Here is a 16,914-nt window from a genome sequence, read left to right as displayed (position 1 = left end):
AACAACTTCTCCTGCTTTTCTTTAATTTCTTATTAATCATCAATAATGCTGAGTTTATGAGAAACATATGAATGAATTTATTTTAGGCCCTAATTTTTTTGTCCCCTTTTTCTTGCAAGTATTTTCAGTGCTCTATGCATCCTGGCCACAGCAACTGGGCTTAATCCACCTGCTCTTCCTGTCCTCTTCCGGAGTCTGCGAGGTGACACCAGTGACTTTTCTTTGACAGGTGACTCTTCATCACTGGAAATTTTTCGGGCACATTTGCGGAGGGTTGAATTCTTCAAAAGGGTTTTCTTACACTTTTGGGGTATGGATGGTTGGGTGACTTCTTATGTGTGTTGTTCAGTCTGATTTATTTCCTCTCTCATTCTTATTTTTTGGCAAGTCTATGTTTGTCATTGTCAGTCTTCTCTGTGCTGCATCCCATATCCATTTCATTAAGTCCATCAGTCTCCTTTTTTAAATTTGATCTTGTCCTTTCCTTCACTAGACATGTCTGCATTGACATTGTAAAGGGTTAATGAAGGGTACATTAAATTTTAAAATAGGAACATCACCAGTGAAGTTATCCATGCACATGCGTATGTGTGTATCAGAACACCGCCACATCAGTAGATGGCGCTTGAGCGCTCCTGTGAAGCACAATAGAGACTAGTTTTCTCCCGGGTGCGATCTCAGAAGTAAATGACGTGCCAAGGGAGCGACACTCATTTTGTCTGTCTCTTTATTGTTTCACAGGTAAAGTAATATATACATATATATATATATATATATACTTTAAACATTTTTCTGTTGATTAACGTGACTTTGTTGAAGTAATTGAAAGTGATCACGAAGTGTGTTAAGTGACTGTGCGCGATTCTAATATGTTTCGGAGAATCAAATTTTGCCGAATGCTAAATTGAGGCTGCATTTAATTGAGGTCATAGGTGTAAATGATTAACGCTGTCTTAAGTGCATTTGAGAGTGCACCGTATAATGATAGTGTACGGCAAAATGTCTGTAATGTTAAACACAATGGCAATGAGTTGTTAGCTATTTAGTGGTACGGCGAACTGTGCACCTGTTGTATTAGCTGCATGCACATGCTCAATGTGTGACACGATGCAGATTACATTGTAAACGTTCTAAATGCAACAGTGGTTGATGTATTTCTCTTGATATGTGTGTTTGTGACACATTTGTGTTTGGTTCTTTTGAGTAACGTGAGACACTTGTTAAGTGAACTAGGAACTTTGGTTTACTCCTTAAGTTTTGTATATGGAATTTGTTGGCGTACATATTCTGCTCACTATGTGTGATATGTAACTCAATGTTTTCTTATGTGAAATAAGTAAGGTAAATGGATGCAAATGTATACGTGTATGTTGTGTGTATGTATTATCCATATCACGTTATCCCATGTGTAGATGTCATGTAACATGAGAAGTGCTCATGGTTACTAATAGGTTCGATCTCAGAAGTAAATGACGCGCCAAGGGAACGACACTCATTTTGTCTGTCTCTTTATTGTTTCACAGTTTCACAGATACACAGTGCTTAACAGGCTGTGTGTCCTTAGTTGCCGACTCAGATATCCCCTAGGTCTGAGGCCGGTAACAACATGTTGTTCTTTGTCTTCATATCCATCAGTTCTGTCTGTCCTGTGCCCGTCTCATTATTTCCTTCGCTTGGCATGTCTGCGTCAGCATATTGCTGTTCTTCATCTTTGTCTCCATCGGCTGTGTCTGTTCTGTTCCTGGTTTTGTCCTTTCCTTCACCTGGCATGTCTGCATCAGTGTGTTGTTCATCTTTGTCATTGTCTTTATGACTCTGGTTTCCTCTCCCACATTTCCATCTTCTGTAGTGTGTGAATGGGTCTGCGTTTGTGCCCTGTGATGGGTTGGCACCTCGTCCAGGCTGTCCCCAGCCTTTTGCCTCGAGCTCGCTGGGATATGCTCCTGGCTCTCCTGTGACTCTGTGGAGGATTAGTGGAATGAAAAATTAATGAATGCGGGAATGAATCTGTACTACGTCCTGCGTCATCCTTTCAAACGCTTGAGGTATCTTTGTTGTTTTGTTCATCCTTCTTGTCTTTGTCTTGTGTCTGGTCTTCTTCGTTACTGTCCAGTATCACAACTATTTCCTTGTTGCTGTTTTCATCTGTCTTCCATGTCTTGCCAGCACCTTTCCTCCTTATTCTGTCCTCTGTTTCTTCTATGTTGTCATCACTGGTGCCTTCGGTTTTTCTTTTAGGATATTTCTTGTCACGTTTGTCATCTGTCTTGCGTGTCTTGCCAGAAACTTTCCTGCTTATTCTGTCCTCATCCTCCTCCTCCTCTGTTTCTTCTGTGTTGTCATCACTGCCTTCAATACTGGTGCCTTCAGTCTTTCTTTTAGGATATTTCTTGTCACTTTTGTAATTTCTCATGCGTGTCTTGGAGACACATCTCTTGTTACTTCTGTGCATGTCCTCATCTTCCTCCCCTCCTTCCCTAGGATTGTTGGTCTGCTTCTGGACAGCTGTTGCTGTGGCCCGGCAGGACTTGAAGGCATCTGTCAGGTTTTGGTTGGCTTCATAAAACACCTCAGCAACCTGCTCCTTCTGCTTGTAATCCAGTTCACGGCCAACCTGAAACGCATAATTTGCACAATCCAGAGAGGTAACAAATTAGTACTTGAAATTAAAATGATAATAGATCATTTAAAAATTAAAAGTAACAGGTCTTACATAGGTGCTGATGCTTGTCCGTATGAGGCCAAATGTTGGTTTTCCTGGCAGCCCAAACTCCTTCCAGCACTCCTGGAAAGTACATGCTAAGCGGGAGAATGGACCCCCATTTCTGTTTGCAAAAAACAATTTGGACTTGCCCATGGGATATTTGTGCATATGATATAAAAACCTGGCAAACCAGACATATTCCTCCTTTTCCAAAGGGACAAGGGCATGGCCATATTTTGAGGATGTTTTGTGTTTTGCCGACTGTGAAAAGAAAGACATGACACAAAGCAAGGGACAAATTATAAATAATACCTATATTAACATTCCCGAAAAGCTGGAAAGTTTCCAAAAAATATTCTCTACATGTACCATTGACAAGGAAGATGACCATTTAAAAAGGAATAATTCAATCAATTCCTCAATTTAGGGGATACTATTTATATTTTGGAAATGCAATTCCAAATGAAAAATGTTACTCCCTAAATTTACTTTAAGTACTGTTTCTTTTTTATACTTTGGAATGAACACCGATGTTTTCGTCTCACACTAACATTACCTTTTTAGACCCATAAAAGTTATATGTAGGAAAACAGACAAATCAGTAAAAGGTGAAGGCTTACCATAATAACTCAACATCCATTTTTGTCTTTAGGTGCAGTGTGGACTTCTTCTGCCTCCATTCCCAAAAAAGACTCCCCTACGGTGTCCTGTCAGGCAAATTATGAACCCTGACAACAGGCCAAATAGGCGGTAAAGGTTTTGTGGCAGGTGATTTTGCTCCAGAGTGACTGGAAGATGAAACAAAGGCTATGAATGTACAAGGACTCCTAAAGGAGGAAATGTTTTCATAATCAATATGTCCTTACCTAAAGCATTCTGTATTGCTCGTCTAGCCTTCTCCAGCATTCTACATTACAAGTGACATACCTTGAAATATAAAAAAGTGAGGAGACATAAAAAGCAATTTGGCCTTAACAGCTTGTTTGTGTACAACAAGCCTGCTTGTTATTTTCCTCCAAAGCCTGTCTAGGCTGAAAATCACCCCCTTCAATTTCTTTAGAGGCTCTCACAGTGTCCAGTCTTGCTTCAAGGAGAAATTTCAGGAAAGACCTCACATCGCTTATGTATATTCTTTGTGTTGTTACAGCAAAATTCCTCAAAGAGTCCGTCCAGCTGTAAGGAAAGTGAGAAAGGCACATTAATTCTTAATTATTCCAAAATGTTGATCTGTGAAATCTATGCTTACTTTATAAGCTTTCTGGGGTCTGATAAAGCAAAATCCATGGTTGGCACCCCTCCATCACTCATGTAAGCCAACCAGGATCACACACGTGTGACTCTGGCGTGCGTTCTCGTTCTGGCGATACATAACGCCTTCAATATGATTAAGCCAGGTCTGAAGGACTTTTTCTGCACCGAAAGAAAATTCGTGTGATTATAAACTTAGAGGTAGCTTGACATCACAAGGTCAATTAAATTCAATTCAATTCAATTTTATTTGTATAGCGCTTTTAACAATGGACATTGTCACAAAGCAGCTTTACAGAAATAAATGGATTCACAAAAATATATTGTAAATATTTGAATTAATCACTGTGAATTTATCCCTAATGAGCAAGCCAGTGGCGACGGTGGCAAGGAAAAACTCCCCGAAATGTTATGAGGAAGAAACCTTGAGAGGAACCGGGCTCAAAAGGGAACCCATCCTCATCTGGGTGCAACGGATAGTGCGATTATAAATAAATCCCTTCTATTGTGTACTATATGGACAAATAGTGCAATTGTGCAACCAATAAATTCATCACAGTTTTTGCAAGAAGTCCGGCTGGTTAAAATCTATCCACTGTCCACTGATGGAGTCCTGAGTACGAAGCCGCTCGTGGCAACTGCAGCCCCAAAGCCACTACAGCAATCGCAGTCCCAAGCCATTACAGTACAGCTCCCCATATGAGATCCCCAAGCCATCTCCACAGCCCCCAGGTGGCACCATCCCCAGCAATCCAAACAGTTCTTCAGGCCATCCATATTGGGCCACCCCCAGCAGCAGCGAGCGAACTCAACCGATGAGAACTCCAACCAGAAGTAGGGCATCAGGATGGGTCAGGCAGCGAGGAGGAGCAGAAGGGATCAGGATCACTGGCATCACTGGCATCTCAGAAGTAGCATGTGTAGCTCAACAGAGAGTGAGGGAGAGAGAGAGATGGAGAGAAAGGAAGAGATTGTTAGGTGAGCTTTTGTCCTCTAATGGTTAAGCACGATGTACTGTGAAAAAGAGAGAGAGACAGACACAGAGAGGGAGTCCATGACAGAAACCCGGAAGTTCTGTACAGTATTCCTTCTCTCATATTTTCTCCGGGGTTTTATTTTATAATGTTTTTATCTCTTCTTTCAGTTGTCTCTCAATTGCTTTCAGTGCCTTGCAGCCCTTGCAGTTTGGTTGTGTTGTTGGAGCAGTGTCCTCTGTCTGGTGTCTCCTTCCTCTGGTCCTTGGTGGGGAGCAATTTGGTCTGCAATGACGTCCTTCTGTGCCATAGTCGATTGCTGAGGGGAGCTTGTTTCATTATCTGACTCGGCCAACATCTCCACATCAAAGTTACTACCCAAGGGAGGGGATGGATTCGTGGCCCGTAATGTTTTCAGTTCCAAAAGATTTGTCTGTTTTTTAGCTTCCATAAGAAGCTCCTTCTGCTGCACTTCCTGAAACAAAGAATAAAACAACCATAAGGAAAGCTGACCTTTCACAATTGGAAACAAGCTCCCCTCAGATTTAGTACCAGAATGATATTAAATCAGTCACTGATATTCAGACACACAACCAACATTAATACAAGGTATAAAAAAAGTGCACATTGTTCAAAACAAAGAACTCATCATTCTAGGGCATTAGTGCACTTAAGTTATAAATGAAAATACTTACTGTCATATCTGAATGGCATAGTTTCATGTGTTTATCTAAACACACAAAATTAGACCTTTTGCAATCATTGAGGCCATTATACCTGAAAATCACAGATAAAAAGACATTCATTTTTTATTTGCAGTTCTGTTGATCTATACCATTTGAAAATGTTGAGGATTCAGGTCTGATTTTATAAGGCGGCAACTTACGTGCCAGATGTGTACTGCAGCAAGATCCTGAGCTCCATTTTGTTGAGTACTTTATGGAACTTTATAAGATGTTGGTGGACATTTCGGAATGAGACGCCAGAGAGGGCACGGTGCACTTTTTTTTTGGCTTTCTTTGCAAACTGTAGGTGGAGGCCTGATTCATATTCTGTGAAAACAGAGTGAACTAATTATTTTCCCCAAAAACATGTACGAAATGCTAAACACAGAAACCTTTATTTATAACATCAAAATGTTGGAAAACTTAACAAACCTCAAACCCAGGCATCCTTACGAATAACTTCTTCGTAACGGAAAGCCAGCTTCCTCAGCTGACTTCTTATATTCTCTGTTGTCAGATGGAGACGTCTGGCCTCCTCCACTAGCTCTGTTTTTTTTTTTTTCTTTTTCAGAACACGTATTAACTGAAACAAAAAGAAACGTGTAGAAGCCAATAACTAAAGTTTAGGACTGCAAGCATACAGTAATATTTCTGTTATGACCACAAGGACACACTGTCATAAGGAACTCAACTTACTCGTCTGTATGTTATGAATTTTTCTTTCAAATCTCTTTGAAAGTGGTGTCTCAACAGGGAATCAAACTCTCTTGAAAAAAAGAGTCTCCTGTATTGGCCCTATGCAGAATATTCTTATTAGCATGTACATGTTCAAGAATTGATCAGTTCCACTGTAGTTTCACTTACAGGCGTGGAGCATATCATGGGAGTTTCTCAAACTCTGAGCCTGATGAGTCTGTATCAACCTTAATCATACAAAATATTTTCTTAGTATGTGTGATTTTCTAAAAACAAATTAGAATTGCCTTTCCACAATAAAAACAGTATTCCCTATATTAATCATTGGTGGAATTACTGTCTTCATATAAAGAATGATATTTTTCTGGAAACTGTCCAGTTTTTTCAGAACAATTAATGTAATAGACAAAAAAATGCCTGTGCATTTGCATTATATATAATGTTACTCACAAACAATGGTTCCTCTGGCTCTTTTTTAAATACAACAGTGTGTGTTGCACAGTCTACAGACACCTAAACAAATCAAAAACAATTATTCCTTTAATTAGTGTGTATGTTACAGTTATTATATATTAGATAGTATTTTAACTCACAAGCAATAGTTCCTCTGGCTCTTCTTTAAAGGCAACAGTTCGTGTTTCACTGTCTGAAGTTACCTAAACAAATTAAAGAGAACGATTCATTTAATTAGGGTGTGTGTGCATGAGAGAGAGACTAAAGACACCTAAACATAAATCTAGATTGGATTAGGGATTAGGGATTGATATATATTTCGTGGAATGATTAGTGGTAAATATCAGATTTTTGGAAACTAAAAGCAATAAACTGGAGCCTACCTTCAGCCTGCAGGGAAAATGGAGCTAATTAGGAGAGTGGAGCAAAGCAGAGCAGAGCGGGAGTTTGCACCAATTAACGCGCTCCTAAAATTAGCATTTATCATTGGCCAGCCAATAAGAGCAAGAAGCTATAACTGGAAGCAAAGTTCAAAAACTTAATACTTACACCTAATCCCCTTACCTACTCATTCCAGTTCAATTCAATTTTATTTGTATAGCGATTTAACAACGGTCATTTTCACAAAACTGCTTTACAGAAATATATAAATTAGTACACAGTTATATAAGGAAATTATTTATAATTGAAGAATAAGATGAAACCCTAGGGATAACTTTGTACATTTAAAATATTAATCTCTAAAATTTGGGTATTTTGGAGTCAAACCAGAAGCTCACCACTGAAAGTTTTCAGGCAAGTTCTTTGAGGCGAGGGACTCGATTCTGTGGTCAGATTTTATGCAGGACGCCAGGAAGCACCCTCAACACGAGTTTGACCCTCCGGAGGCTGGCCCCCAACCAGCACCAACAGACAGCATCAGCAGGAGACCCAGGCTTTTTGCTGCAAGCAAATTGATTTTACGTTAGATGTTGTGTCTCTAGGCTTTTCCATTGCTGAGAAATAAGCTGTGGAAAAAATGTGCTCCTTTCTCAGCCCTGGACTTGAAGCAGTAGCTAGTGCAGAGCCACACAACACATTGAAACACCTGCCATGTGTTTCTGGGACCAGTTAGATAACTGTGGCACCTGGAAGCCCCCAACCTCGCATACCTGAAGTAGCCCACAAGCTGCTGTGGCATGCCGAGTTTTGTGGAGCTACATTGCACCCTTGGGAATTTATGACCCTTTCATTACGATATTTTAGGCTCAAATACCGTGAGGGGATGAAGTGACAGTTTAGGGGTCCTTCACAGAACTGTGGCTCCTGGAGGCACCAAACCCAGCCTACATAAAATAGACAATGAGTTGACAGGCTCATTTTATGATCTTTTAATTAAGTTAAGTTTTTAATTAATTAATTTTAATTAAGTTATTTTAGGTCCAAATACCTTTGAAAGGATCGAGTGACATTTTGGGGGCCCTTCACAGAACCATGGCTCCAGAAGGCCCCAGACTCGCCACACGTCAACTAGATCTCAAGTACACGGAGAACACTGGTGAGACTGCGCAGTGCATAATTTGCACAATAAAATGCATTTCCTTTAGTTCACGTTGGGAATTCCAAAAATGAATAGAAATCCCTAAATCCCTAACAACAAATGTTTTCGGACAGGTCACAGGGTTCTCAGAGGCCAGGAGCTCGATTCTGGGATCAGATTTTATGTAGCATTTCAGGAAACACCTCGAAAGCTGGTTAGAACCCTGACAGAGGCCGGCCCCCGACGGGCGCCGACAGACGGCGTCAGAAGTAGCCCCCGGCTTCCTGCCTCAAGCAACCTGGTGTCTCTAGGCCTTTTTTGAGAAACAAGCTGTGTAAAAATTGTGTTCTCTTCTCAGCCCTGGTCTTACAGCATAAAGCAGTAGCTAGTGTAGAGCCACACAACACATTGAAACACCTGCCAAGTGTTTCTGGGACCAGTTAGCTAACTGTGGCACTTGAAGGGATAAATTAATTTTAATAAATAAAAATAATTCTGTATTAATAAAATAATTTCTGTAAAGCTGCTTTGTGACAATGTCCATTGTTAAAAGTGCTATACAAATAAAATTGAATTGAATTGAAGGCCCCAAACTAGGCATACCTGAAATAGACCATAAGGTGACATAGCATGCCGAGTTTGGTGGACAAACGTTGCACCGTTGGCATTATACAATCCTTTCATTAAGTTATTTTAGACCCAAATACCTTGAAGGGATTGAGTGACATTTTGGAGGCCTTCACAGAACCGTGGCTTCTGGAGACCCCACCCCTGTGACCCATGATTTAGGCCAAGAGATGATGTGGGCTGCTGAGTTTGGTGGAGCTACGTCACACCATTGGCATTTTATGATCCTTTAATCAAGTTATCTTAGGCTCAAATATCTTTGAAAGGATCAAGTGACATCTAGGGGGCCCTTCACAGAACCGTGGCTCCAGAAGGCCCCAAACCTGGCAAACGTGAACTAGGCCTTGAGTACACAGAGTGCACTGGTGAAACAGGGTGCAAATTCATAATTTGTAAAATAAAATTAATTTCCTACGTTAACGTCACGGATTCCAAAAAATAAATAAAAATCCCTAAATCCCAAACAACAAAAGTTTTCGAAGGGGTCACAGTATTCTCCAAGGCCAGCAGCTCGATTCTGGGGTCGGATTTTATGTAGGCTGTAGGGAAGCACCCCGAACGAAAGTTCGAACCGTGCCAGAGGCCAGCCCCCTTTCGGCACAGACAGACGGCATCGGAGGGACACGCGGCTTCCTGCCTCAAGTGACCTGGTGTCTCTAGACCTTTTTTTTCCCCATTGCTGAGAAAGAAGCTGTAGAAAAATTGTACTCTGTTCTCAGCCCTGGACTTACAGCATGAGGCAGTAGCTAGTATAGAATCAGACAACGCACTGAAACACCTGCCAAGTATTAGATAAGTTAGATAACTGTGGCACCTGAAGGCCCCAAACCTGGCATACCCAAAGTAGGCAACAAGGTGACGTGGCATGCCGAGTTTGGGGGAACTACATAGCACCATTGGCATTTTATGACCCTTTCGTTTAGTTATTTTAGGCCCAAATACCTTTGAAGTTATCAAGTGACAATTTGGGGGCCCTTCACAGAACTGTGAAAATATGAACTAGGCCTAGGGTTAATGCATTTCCCTTAATTAATGTTGGAAATTCCACAAAAGTAAATATAAATCCCTAAATTCCTAACAACAAAAGTTTTCATACTGGTCACAGCTTTCTCCAAGACCAGGCGTTCAATTCTGTGGTCGGATTTTACGTAGGATGTCGGAAAACAACCCGAACCCTGGTTCGAACCCCCCCCAGAGGCCTTCCCCCGACAGGCGCCGACAGACAGCATCAGAGGGAGACCCAGGTTTCCTGCCTCAAGCGACCTGGTGTCTTTAGGTCTGTCCGTTGCTGAGAAATAAGCTGTGGAATAATTGTGCTCCATTTTCAGCCCAGGACTTACTGCATGTTAGGACAAGAGGTAAAACAGACCGCACAATTCAGAATTTGCACAATAAATTGCATTTTCTTTAGTTAATGTTGGAAATTCCAAAAAATAAATAGAAATCTCTAAAAAACAAAAAGATGAATTTGTGCTACTTAAAGTGTAAATGGTTACAGAGCTTTGCATTCTGCATTTTGCTCTGATGAGTTGATTCCAAATGTATGGTCTGTTGTTTTCAAAGGGATATTTATGCCTTTCATAATATCTTCATTCCAAGTTTTTGATCTCAAAAACTTGAGTTCTTGGTTCTAAATTTTGGAACTCAAATTCCAAAAAAAGGATATTTGCCCTTAAATATATAGATTGTTTCCAAATTTTTGGTCTTAAAATTCCAAAAATATGATATTTCAGTCTTTAAATATTCCTTGATCTCTTTTTCCAATTTTATGATCTCAAAATTCCAAAAAGGGGATATTTGCCCCTAATAATTCCAAGACTATGATCTTAAAAAAAATCCAAGTTCTTGATACAGAATTCCAAAAAGGAGATCTGTTGTGCAATTCCAAGATTCCGATGCCAAAATCCAAGAATATGATCCCAATTCCAAAAAGATTTGTCCCTAATTATTCCAAGATTTTGATCCCGATTTCGATTATAAAGCTCTAGAATTCCAAATACTTGATATTTGCCCCTAAATATTCCAAAATCATGATTTGAAGAATCCAAAATTTAGATCCTAAATTCCAAAAATGAAATCTATCAGGATAAATAAACAACTGTAAATTCAGATTTCAAGTTTTGAATTCCAGTTCCAAAAAGACAATATTTGCCCCTAAATCCCTAAATTCAATGAAAAAATGTTACTTAGGAGAAATGTTCCTTTTTTTTTGGAGGAACATAAGCCCAGCCCTACCAAAGACGTAATCTGGCTCATAAACATTCCAATATACTAATCTTTATGCATATATGAGCTCTCAATTCTTAGATTAGATTAGATTAGATTCAACTTTATTGTCATTACACATGTATAAATACAGAGTAACGAATCAGCATCTACTGAGAAGTGCAAAAAGCAGCAAGTGCAGTATGTACAGTATAAACAGTGTGTATAAACAATAGTAAATAAACAGAATGTACAGTATAAACAGTATGCATAAACAGTAGTAAATAAATGGAATGTACAGTATAAACAGTATGTATAAACAGTAGTAAATAAACAGAATGTACAGTTAAGAGCAGTTATGTACAGACAAGGGCAGTGAGAGATAAGTGGAATTAAAGTAAGATAGTGCAAGAATATACAGATGTAATATGTACAATATACAGATGTGCTATACTAATCTACAGATGTGCAATTGAAAGATCTGGTAAGAACAATATGTACAAGTACAGAAATGAGGTATGAACAATATATACAGATATGTGTATACAGTTAGATATAGTTATATACAGGGGGGAGGGGGGTAGTGAAGTTCAGTGGGGGACAGAGTTCAGTAGGGAGGCAGCTGTAAGGAAAAAGCTGTTCCTAAACCTGCTGGTTTTGGTCTTGAGGCCCCTGTAACGCCTCCTGGAGGGGAGGAGCTGGAAAAGACTGTGGGCAGGATGGGAGGAGTCCTTAAGAATGTTGCGTGCCCGGCGTAGACAGCGTTTCTTCTGGACCACCTCAATAGCAGGTAATGGAGTCTTTGTGATGGGTTGGGCGGTTTTCATCACCCTCTGCAGTGCCTTCCTGTCTGCGACAGAGCAATTCCCATACCAGACTGTGATACAGTTGGTAAGGATGCTCTCAATCGCACAGCAGTAAAAGTTGCTCAGGATGTCAGCGGAGAGGTGGTTTTTCTTTAGTGTCCTCAGGAAGAAGAGGCGCTGATGGGCCTTCTTGATCAGGCTGGAGGTGTTGGTTAACCAGGACAGGTTCTCTGATATGTGGGTCCCTAGGAACTTGAAGCTGGAGACACGTTCAACAGCCATGCCATTGATGTGGATGGGATCATGTGGCACGCTGTTCTCCTTCCTGAAGTCCACAATGAGCTCCTTGGTTTTGCTAGTGTTGAGGAGCAGGTTATTGTCAGCGCACCATGCAGCTAAGTGCTCCACCTCTGCCCTGTAGTCAGACTAATTGTTGTCACTGATGAGCCCAATCACCGTGGTGTCATCTGCAAACTTTATGATGGAGTTAGATCCATACACAGGCTTGCAGTCATGAGTGAACAGGGAGTAGAGGAACAGGCTCAGCACACAGCCCTGGGGTGTGCCAGTGTTGACTGTGATGGTGATGGAGCAGTTGTGGCCTGACCTAACATTCTGAGGTCTGTTGGTCAGGAAGTCCATGATCCAGGTGCAGAGGGAGGGACTGATGCCAAGATCCCCAAGCTTAGTGATTAGCTTGGAGGGAATGACTGTATTGAATGCTGAGCTGAAATCAACAAACAGTATCCTTGCGTATGTGTTCTTGTTCTCCAGGTGGGAGAGCACACAGTGCCGTGCTGTGGACACAGCATCCTCTGTGCTTCTATTGCTTCGATAGGCAAATTGGTGAGGGTCCAGTGTGGGGGGCAGGCAAGTCTTGAGGTGTGCCAGGACCAGTTGCTCAAAACACTTCATCACAATGGGTGTGAGTGCTACAGGGCGATAGTCATTTAGGCATGCTGGAGAGGAGTGTTTCGGCACTGGCACAATGGAGGTGGTCTTGAAGCACGCTGGTACTACTGTCTGGGCAAGGGACAGGTTGAAGATGTCTGTAAAGACACCTGCCAGCTGCTCAGCGCATGCTCTGGATGTACTGTAGGCCTGTGCGTCACCTGATCTGAATGCATTGTTATGGGCCTCCAGCAGGAGCCGCACTTCCTTGTTCATCCAAGGCTTCTGATTGTGGTACGTGGTGATTTGTCTCTCCGTTGTTACACTGTCAATTGTGGTGTTGATATATTCCAGTACTGAGTGGGAGTAAGAGTCAATGTTTGTGTGAGAGCCACAGGTAGCCTGAGAGGTAAACATACTCCAGTCTGTGTCTTTAAACCTGTCCTGGAGTATGGAGTCCACCCCCGCTGGCCACACTTTGATGGTCCTCACTGATGGCTTCACACGGCTGATGAGTGGAGAGTACTTGGGGGTGAGGAACAAAGAGAGGTGATCAGATTGTCCCAGGTGGGGGAGGGGGGTTGCTGTGTAGGCTCCAGCAATATTGGTGTAGACATGGTCCAAAGTTTTATCCCCTCTCGTGTGGCAGGAGACATGCTGATAGAATTTGGGAAGTACTGTCTTGAGGTTGGAGTGGTTGAAGTCACCCGCCACAATAAATGCAGCCTCTGGGTGTGCAGTTTGTTGTTTGCTAATAGCCGCATGCAGTTCGTTCATGGCAAGCTTAGCATTAGCATCCGGGGGAATGTATGCAGCTGTTATTATAGTTGAAGTGAATTCCCTTGGCAGATAGAATGGTCTACACTTCACCATGAGAAACTCAAGGTTAGCTGAGCAGAGTCTTCCAACAATGACAGAGTTCGTACACCAAGCCTTGTTGACATAAATGCACAAACCACCGCCTTTTGTTTTACCGGAAAGTTCTGCTGTTCTGTCTGCCCTGAGAGTGAGGCGTCCGGCTAGCTCAATAGCATTGTCTGGTATTCCGCTGTGTAGCCATGTTTCCGTGAATAACATGATGTTACAGTCCATAAGTCTCTTGTTGTTGGTGATTCAAAGTTGTAACTCATCCATTTTGCTTGCCAGTGACCGCATATTAGTGAGGAAAATGCTGGGTAGAGAAAGCCAGTGTGGTGTTAGCTTTAGCTTAGCTCTTAGACCTCCACGCTTCCCCCGTCTTTGTTTACGGTCTCTGCGCCGCCTTCGAGCGCTTCCGGTCGGCCGGGTAGCCTGCGTAGCGTCGGGTTCTTCTAAAAATATTAATCTTCATTCCATATTCATGGCTTTCATTCCAAAAGCCAATAGTTGTCCCAATACCCTTATAACACTTGTGCAAATAATGATTCTAATTCCAAACATAGCTGTAAGTTTCATTGATTTGGGACATCCAAATAAGGCCCTAATGTTGGAGGCATGTCTTGGCTTTGTTGGAAAAATGATCCCAAAATTCCAAAGTCAAAGCAAATGTATCAGATGATGAAAATATTATTTGATATAGAAAATATATGAACAATTCTCATCAAATTACAAAGTCAAAACAAAAGTATAGATGAATAGGGGAAAATGCTCTTTGATTTGGAACCTACATGATCGATCATATAAAGTCAGTACAAATATATTAGATGATTATGAAAATATTTTTGATTTGGAATGTACAAGAACAGTTATCATCAAATTCCAAAGTCAAAGCAAAAGTATCAGATAATTATCAAAAGATTCTTTTATTTGGAATGTACAAGAATTTATCATCAAATTCCAAAGTCAAACCGAAAGTACAGATGAATAGGGGAAAATACTCTTTGATTTGGAATCTACATGACAAATCATTCAAATAAAGTCAAAGCAAAAGTATCAGATGATTATTAAGTTATTACTTAGATAATTATTAAGTCAAAAGAAAAGTATTGATGAATAGAGCAAAATGTTCTTTGATTTGGAATGTACATTACCAATCAATCATCACATTTATAACGTCAATACAAATAATAACAGATAATTATCAAAAGATTCTTCTATTTGAGATGTACAAGAAGTTATCATCAAATTCCAAAGTCAGAGCAAAGGTATCAGATGATTCTGAAAATATTATTTGATATGGAAATTATATGAACATTTCTCATCAAATTACAAAGTCAAAACAAAAGTACAGATGAATAGAGGAAAATTTGCATTTGGAACCTACTTTGATTTGATTTGGAACCTACATGATCGATCATATAAAGTCAGTACAAATATATTAGATGATTATGAAAATATCAGATGTATCAGATGATTATGAAAATATTATTTGATATGGAATGTACAAGAACAATTATCATCAAATTCCAAAGTCAAAGCAAAAGTATCATATGATTATGAAAATATTATTTGATATGGAATGTACATGAACAATTCTCACAAATTACAAAGTCAAAAGAAAAGTATAGATGAATAGGGGAAAATGCTCTTTGATTTGGAACCTACATGATCGATCATATAAAGTCAGTACAAATATATTAGATGATTATGAAAATATTTTTGATTTGGAATGTACAAGAACAGTTATCATCAAATTCCAAAGTCAAAGCAAAAGTATCAGATGATTATCAAAAGATTCTTTTATTTGGAATGTACAAGAAGTTATCATCAAATTCAAAAGTCAAAGCAAAAGTATCAGATGATTATTAAAATATTATTTGATATGTAAATTATATTATTAAATTAAATTATATTATTTGTTTTGCAAATTATTTGATATGGAAGTTCTTTGATTTGGAATGTACATTAACAATCAATCATCACATTTATAACGTCAATACAAATAATATCAGATGATTATCAAAAGATTCTTTTATTTGGAATGTACAAGAAATTCATCATCAAATTCCAAAGTGAAAACAAATTTATCAGATTATTAAGTAGAAGCCTTTATTTGTCACATATACATTTTGCATATCGCAGCTTCTCAGGAAGCTGAGGTCAGAGTGCACGATGAGCCATGATACAGCGCTCTTGGAGCAGATAGGGTCAAGGGCATTGCTCAAGGGCCCAACAGTGGCAGCTTGGCAGTGCTGGGGCTTGAACCCCGACCTTCTGATCAGTAACCCAAAGCCAAACAATGACCAATGTACATGAACAAGTTCCATCAAATTACAAAATCAAAACAAAAAGTCTAGGCGAATAGGGAAAAATGTTCATTGATTTGGAATGTACATGACCAATCAATCATCAACTTACAAAGTAGATACAAATATATCAGATGATTATCAAAAGATTCTTTGATTTTTAATGTACGTTTATGGAATTTGGCAGACGCCCTTATCCAGAGTGACTTATATTTATCTCATTCATACAACCGAGCATTTGAGGGGTAAGTGCTCAAGGGCCCAGCAGTGGCAGCTTGGTAGTGCTGAGATTTGAACTCATGACCTTCCAATCAGAACTCCAATGTCTTACAATATTCAATTCAATTTTATTTGTGTAGAGGTTTTAACAATGGGACATTATCACAAAGCTGCTTTACAGATATATGTAAAATACAGATATAAGTTTTAAATTAATAGATTTATCATTAAAGAGCAAGAATGTGCAAAAAATGATTCCACAATTATTAAAAAAATGCAAAAGCAATTAATCATAGTAAAAAAGACAAAGAGAATATATTTGAAAAAATTAGGGAAAAGAATCATAATTTTGGATTATGAAAATGAGCTGCCATGTGACAGGAAGTGAGTTTTTTAACCTCTGTCATATCACAGGAAGTGTCTCTTTTTTTATTTTAAATTAATAGAGTTACCTTAAAGAGCAAGAATGTACAAGAAAGGATTTAACAAATATAAAAAAAATAAAATCAGATACAATAAAATCAAAAAGAAAAATCGAAACCAATGAATAAAATATTTGTAAAAATCAGAGATAAAAATTTTTAAAAATTAGGGAAAAGATCATTAATTTGGAATATGTAAATGAGCTTCTGACATAGAAGTGTTTCCCGCCCTTTCCAAAAATATGATTTCCGGTCATTCCA

At 39.6% G+C, this 16,914-nt stretch overlaps 1 long non-coding RNA gene across 1 annotated transcript; it reads left to right on the top strand.

The window, feature by feature from the left end:
- The first annotated feature begins 689 nt into the window (after nucleotides 1-689).
- On the top strand, nucleotides 690-10,625 carry LOC128317229 (uncharacterized). The gene is made up of 4 exons (XR_008300769.1): nucleotides 690-741; nucleotides 1,850-2,045; nucleotides 2,482-2,645; nucleotides 3,357-10,625. It is a non-coding gene; the product is annotated as an uncharacterized LOC128317229 (long non-coding RNA).
- Nucleotides 10,626-16,914: the final 6,289 nt, after the last annotated feature.

This window comes from Pangasianodon hypophthalmus, chromosome 23 (assembly GCF_027358585.1).
Source record: "Pangasianodon hypophthalmus isolate fPanHyp1 chromosome 23, fPanHyp1.pri, whole genome shotgun sequence".
Taxonomy (NCBI): Eukaryota; Metazoa; Chordata; class Actinopteri; order Siluriformes; family Pangasiidae; genus Pangasianodon; species Pangasianodon hypophthalmus.
The sequence above is the reverse complement of the archived record's forward strand: the minus strand, read 5'-3'. Positions and strand labels throughout refer to the sequence as shown.